We start from the raw sequence: 6,697 nt of genomic DNA on the forward strand, positions 1-6,697 counted from the left end.
GTCTAGATAGTCCTCGATTTACAGGCATTTGCTCAAAGTTACGACGGCCCTGAAAAAAGCGACAGGACCGTTTTTCACACTTACGACTGTTGCAGCATCTCCATGGCCATTCAGACGCTTGGCAATTGACTCATATTTCCGACGGTTGCGGTGTGCTGGGATCACGGGATCCCCTTTTGTGAGCTTCTCACAAGAAAGACAAGGGGGGAGCCAGATTCACTTAACAGCAGTGTTTCTAACTCAACAACTGCATTGATTCACTTAACAATGTTGAATGAAAAATCTTCAGCAGGGTCCAGTCCAAGCCGGGAATAAACAAAATGGAGACTGTTTTAGAAAGAAGATTGGAGTTCATTGTAGAGCAGAGCCAGACAGAAAGATACAGGGAGATAGCCTGATAGCAGCTTTTGAGGTGGTTTCCTGTTCCTGTTTGAGGCTTTATATTTCCTATATCCTGTACTTTGACCTGTGTCTGAGTGTGTCCTTTTGGTATTGGTGGGTTAATCCTATTCTGTGCCCAAAGGTCATGTCTTTTAGAGTTTGGGTGGGGTATGTAGGTTTTAGGGGTCTTTGTCTTCCTAATCTCCTCATCTTCTAGCTTCCTGGCTCCATCCTTCCTGAATGGATTATTACATCTGCATTTCTAAAAGCTGGTTTCTGCTGAGTTTTCTGGCCGGGGTGGGGGAGAGAAATTTCTGCCTTTTTAAAGATTTTCTCCATTATTCCTTTGGAGAAATATATTCTGCCTTTTTCATATTCCCCCAAATATTTCTTTCTCTGGGTTCTTCCCACAACAACTGTGGCGAGAAAGGTCGTAAAATGGGACAAAACTCACTTAACAACTCTCTCGCCTAGCAACGGAAATTTTGGGCACGTAACTCGAGGACTGCCTGTCCTTGTTTTCTCGTGAACTTCCTTGGCTGTTGGGTTCAGTTGTCTACTTGCTTTAAGGACCTTCTGAGTTGGAGCACAAATCTGTCCCCGATATTTGTCATACGTCCACCCCATTGTTGATAACGAAGCATTTTCCTTACAGTTACATTTCCAACAGACATTTGAAACACATTTTCACATCGTTGTCAATTTATCAGGCATCCAAGTACCAGCCATACATCATTTTGTCAAAATCCTCTTTCAGGTTGTAATTCAGCGTAAATTTCGTCCACATATTTTTTTTCCCCCACTGCTCAAGCATTATATTATAACCCCAAATTTCTGCCCATTGAATTCCAACAGGATTTGACATCTTCATTTCCCAGGTTCAACTTCAACATTTCATAAACCTCGGCAGTCACATGTTCATCATTAGCACACAATACAGTTTCAAATTCATTTCTTTTTTTACAGATTCAATCGTTTTGCAATGCGCTTTCTGATTATGGGATCATATACCTCACCTTAAAAAAGCAAGGGGACCTTTTTTAATGTCAGAAAAACGTGGATTGAACATTTACTTAGGCACCCTTCAAGTCTTTCTTTCCAACTGACAGTCTCCATTAGCTGGGGGATAATTTGCTGGGGAAAACAATATAATCGGATTTCACCTTTACAGGTAAGCTTCACTGGGTTTGGAAAACCAAAGACATCAGCCTGGCAGCCAATTGTAGGTTGGTCTTCTCTATTGGGTTCCCTGTAGCTACCCATGGTTGTGAAACTTACAGAATAACAGAATTGGAAAGGTCTTTGGAGATCTAGTCCAGGGCTTTTCAACCAGTGGTATGGGTACCACCTGTGGTACTTTGGCACCTGGCAGGTGGTACGTGATCATCCTAGAAAAGTGGTAGCGGGGGAGGGGAATGAGCTGAACCGGTGGCAGCACCGCACAAGCCTGAGAGAGAGATGGCTGGAGCTGCAGGGCTGTCAGGGCTCAGCGGAAGCCCCAGGCTCAGCGCTTCTTCGGGACTGTCAGGGCTCAGTGGAAGCGCCAGGATCAGTGCCGGGCTCCAGCTGGGCCCAAAAGAAGCGCCAATCAGCTGGAATGTTGCAGCATCACCAGGGTGTTGTGATTTACATTCAGATGCTTGGCAACTGATTTATATTTATGACGGTCACAGTGTCCCAGGGTCATGTGAAGTGACCAAAACCTGCTGCAACCACCCAGCAGATGGGGGGGGGAATAAAAACAAAACACCCCCCCACTCCACCCCCGCTGCCAATCCTCAACAGAAATGCTCACAACAATGAAAACCTCGGAAGAAGAGCGGCATTGTAACTTCGAACAATCACTAAGCGAACTGTTGTAAGTCGAGGACTACCTGTACTTCATCACTTTTTTCCTCTTTTTTGGGGGGGGGTCATTAAGTGACTGGTGGTACTCGGGTATTGCCATATCCTAAAAGTGGTACAATGGGTGAAAAGGTTGAATAGCCCTGATTTAGTCCAACCCCCTGCTCATGTAGGCTCCATGATAACCGAAGCAGAACATCAAGATTCAGTCACAGTTTTGTTCCATACAGTATCAACCTTGTGAACTCTCAAACTTCCTCCTTCCATTGTGTATTCAAGATGGACAGGGATTAATAAATATATACGTTACTTATACGTAAGGATGTAGGTCTATACATATGTTGTATATAGTATGTTTAAATGTGTGTTATGTATGTGTACACTTTGAGAGCAAGCAACTAAATTTCATTTTTAATGTGGGCTGTTGTGCCCCCGGTAAAAAATGACAATAAAGGCTATCTAATCTAAACCCTACCCCATTTCATACAAATGGCTGTCCAGTTTCTTCTTGAAAATCTCCAGTGATGGAGCACCCACAATTTTTGAAGGCAAGCCGTTCCACTGGTTGATTGTTCTAACTGTCAGGAAGTTTCTCCTTAGTTCCAGGTTGCTTCTCTCCTTGATTAGTTTCCATCCGTTGTTTCTTACCCTGCCTTCAGGTGCTTTGGAAAATAGGTTGACCAACTTCTTCTTTGATTCAGCCCCTGAGATATGGTATAGGTTCCCCTACTTGAGCAGAGGGCTGGACTAGAAGACCTCCTGTAGCTTCTATTCTATTCTATTCTATTCTATTCTATTCTATTCTATTCTATTCTATTCTCTCATTCTGTATTCCATTCCATTCCGTTCCGTTCCATTCCATTCCATTCCATTCTATTCTATTATTTCATTCTGTATTCCATTCCATTCCATTCCATTTCTATTCTATTCTATTCTATTCTATTCTATTCTATTCTATTCTATTCTATTCTATTCTATTCTATTCTATTCTATTCTATTCTATTCTATTATTTCATTCTGTATTCCATTCCATTCCTATTCTATTCTATTCTATTCTATTCTATTCTATTCTATTCTATTCTATTCTATTCTATCTTATCCTATCCTCTATTCTATTCTATTCTATTCTATTCTATTCTATTCTATTCTATTCTATTCTATTCTATTCTATTCTATTCTATTCTATCATTCTGTATTCCATTCCATTCCTATTCTATTCTATTCTATTCTATTCTATTCTATTCTATTCTATTCTATTCTATTCTATTCTATTCTATTCTATTCTTTCATTCTGTATTCCATTCCATTCCGTTCCTATTCTATTCTATTCTATTCTATTCTATTCTATTCTATTCTATTCTATTCTATTCTATTCTATTCTATTCTATTCTATCTTATCCTATCTTATCCTCTATTCTATTCTATTCTATTCTATTCTATTCTATTCTATTCTATTCTATTCTATTCTATTCTATTCTATTCTATTCTATTCTATTATTGGAACACTGCCATCTTGTTGCCCCTAGTCCTTTCCCTTAAATTACACATATCCAATTCCTGCAAACATTCTTCATACGTTTTGACCTCCATGTAATCCCCTACTTACTATTTAGTGACTGTTCAAAGTTACAACAGCATTGAAAAAAAGTGACTTACGTCCGTTTTCACACTTATGACCGTTACAGAATCTCCGTGGTCACATGAAAACAACCAAGCTCAGAGAGCACCAAGGACTCCTCATGTCAACCCTGAGCTATAAATATTCTCCTTTTATGTCCCTCTCGGCTTCCGATGGGTGCCTTTCTTTCTTTGATGGCCACGTCCCTCCCATTGATTTCCGCAGTTCCCACTGGTCCTCTGATTTTGCCCATCCTTCACTCCAGCAAAGCCTTGATTATGGCGTTGTTATGGGCTGACAGAGTTGTAAAACAATTCCCGCCTCGTCACCGACACTCTCGGATTTTAAATCCGTTAGAACACACTGTCTGGAAGCACATTATAACCAAATCTGACTGTCATCAGCCCATTTGGTCCGATGAAAAATGGCATCCAAAAAACAGCCAAAGGGGGAGGTGAGACTCTTGGCTTTCTTAATCTTTTCCCAAGTAAACATCTTTTCAGTGGAGATTTTAATAATCCTGAAATATAGTCCACCGGCCTTCCCTTTCCGTTGGGACGATAAGATTCTGAAAACTCTTTTTTTTTTATTGAAAATTTTTAAAATTTTACAAAATAAGAAAAAACAACCCTCCCCAACTCACCCCAACCCTCCCACTCCCTCCCTCAACTTTCCCAGAGCTGAATATAGGCTTAATTAAATTTTCTTGAATTCTTAAAAAAAAGAATATAAACCATAGATAAGTCTAAATACATTACTTAAACTACTAATAGAATAATTAACAATAATATATATATATAAAAAAGAGATTAAATATTAAAGAAAAAAAAAGAAAATACTTAAAAAAAGAAGAATAAAGAGAAAGAAAGAAGAAAAGAAATATAAGAAAGTAAAATAATAATAAAACATATAAAGAAAAAGAAAAAATAATACAATCTATAAAATATTAAAATTTGTATATAAATTATTGATAAACTAAGTAATATTTTTTTATATCCAACTTATGTTGTATAAAATCTATCCATTTTTCCCATACCACAAAAAACTTCTCTTGCGATTGATCCTTTAAAAAAGCCGAAATCTTTGCCATTTCCGCCAGATAGGATACTTTAAAAAACCACTCTTGCAAAGTAGGCAAAGATTCCTTCTTCCAGTATTGCCCTACTAACAACCTTGCGGCTGTAATTAAATTTAACATCAATATAACCTCCTTAGTATCACAATCGGTAACAATACCTAGCAAAAACAATTGTGGGGTAAATTTTACCCTCCTTCTAAAAATTCTTTGAATATTCCACCATATCTTAATCCAAAAGGCTTTTATATTTTTACACGACCACCAAATATGGTAATAAGTAGCATCCAAACAACCACATCTCCAACATTTGGGCTGTAAGTCGGGATACATACAAGACATTTTTTGTGGATCAAAAGATTCTGAAAACTCTTAAAATAGGGATTTTAAGTAGTATATGATCTTTTTATTTTATTCTTTTTCTTATTCTCATCCTCCTTCTTTCTTTTCGTAGTCTTATTTATCCCTTAAGAAAGGTAAAATACCGGCCCATAATGAAAAATGTGATGAAGGGAGTTGCAGAATATAACAAAACTATAATAGAAGCTTTACAGCGCAGCAAGAACTGATCCTAGATCTACCTATCCTGGATGAACCAAATTAAGGGCTATGTACAGTCATTTTGAAGAATGTTGGCATGTGCAGGCAGTCCAGTTCACATTAGTATAACCTGTGTGTCTTTTTTTCATGTATTCTAGGGAGCATGATAGGCTTGCAACATTGGTTTGTTTTCCTTTGAGTTAACTCTGTATTATAAAACAATTGTTCAATGGAGATTCTTTCATTTATCCTTGTTTTGCTTTGTTAAATAAGCAATATAGTTTGATTTACATCATTTTTTAAAAAAACGGTGTGATGGCAAGTACACTGTAGGGCTTAAGGTTCTGCTTAAAGTGGTAACTGCAAAAGCAGAAAATGTTATTGTTCTATATTTCTGTTTATCTTGCTATGTCAGAATTGTTCTACATTGAATTGTGTTTAAGATGGATATTAAGGGTATTAAATAAAGAAATCTAAGGGGAGAAAGAGAGAGAGAGAGAAAGAAAGGTAAAAGCATTGGGTTGGTTTACATGAGAAAAAAAATAGATTTAAATATTTAACTGTAATTCACTCTGAGAAAATCTTAACCAGTAAAAATGTTCAGGGCACTGTGGGAAAAAAACAAATGCAAACAAGAACTGTAAACAGGGCACATGATGAGACAACCAGAACGACTAGCTAGAAAAGGAACACTATATCGTTGTGATTATTATTTGTCTATTAGAAAATTTGTATACTTAATTATCATTTATTGAAACAATAAGAATTGTATTAACTTAAGGTTGGTAAAAGAGAACACTATGGAGAAAAGAGGAAATCGTGTAACGTTATCATGTGGATTAACATAGACCAGTGTTTCTCAACCTTGACAATTTTAAGGCATGTGGACTTCAACTCCCAGAATTCCACAGCCAGCAATGCTGACTGTGGAATTCTGGGAGTTGAAGTCCACATGCTTTAAAATTGTCAAGGTTGAGAAACACTGACATAGATTATAGAATTTAATGGTTAGTGAATGCTAAATGTAAACCCAGACAATGCACTGTCTACCGAATATTAAGGCGATTATGTTAAAAATTAATAAAACATATTTTTTTTTAAAAAAAAAAGATTCTGAAAACTCAATTCATTAGCTAATGTTTGTCTCTTTGCGGGGAAATTAAAACATGGGAGAAAAAAAGATAGAAAGAGGTGGAGGACGCTGGCAATTGGTGTTTTTTCCTTTGCAAGTAATGAAA

The sequence above is a fragment of the Crotalus tigris genome, unplaced genomic scaffold (genome assembly GCF_016545835.1).
Source record: "Crotalus tigris isolate CLP2741 ecotype Arizona unplaced genomic scaffold, ASM1654583v1 scf7180000021639.249875, whole genome shotgun sequence".
Lineage (NCBI taxonomy): Eukaryota > Metazoa > Chordata > Lepidosauria > Squamata > Viperidae > Crotalus > Crotalus tigris.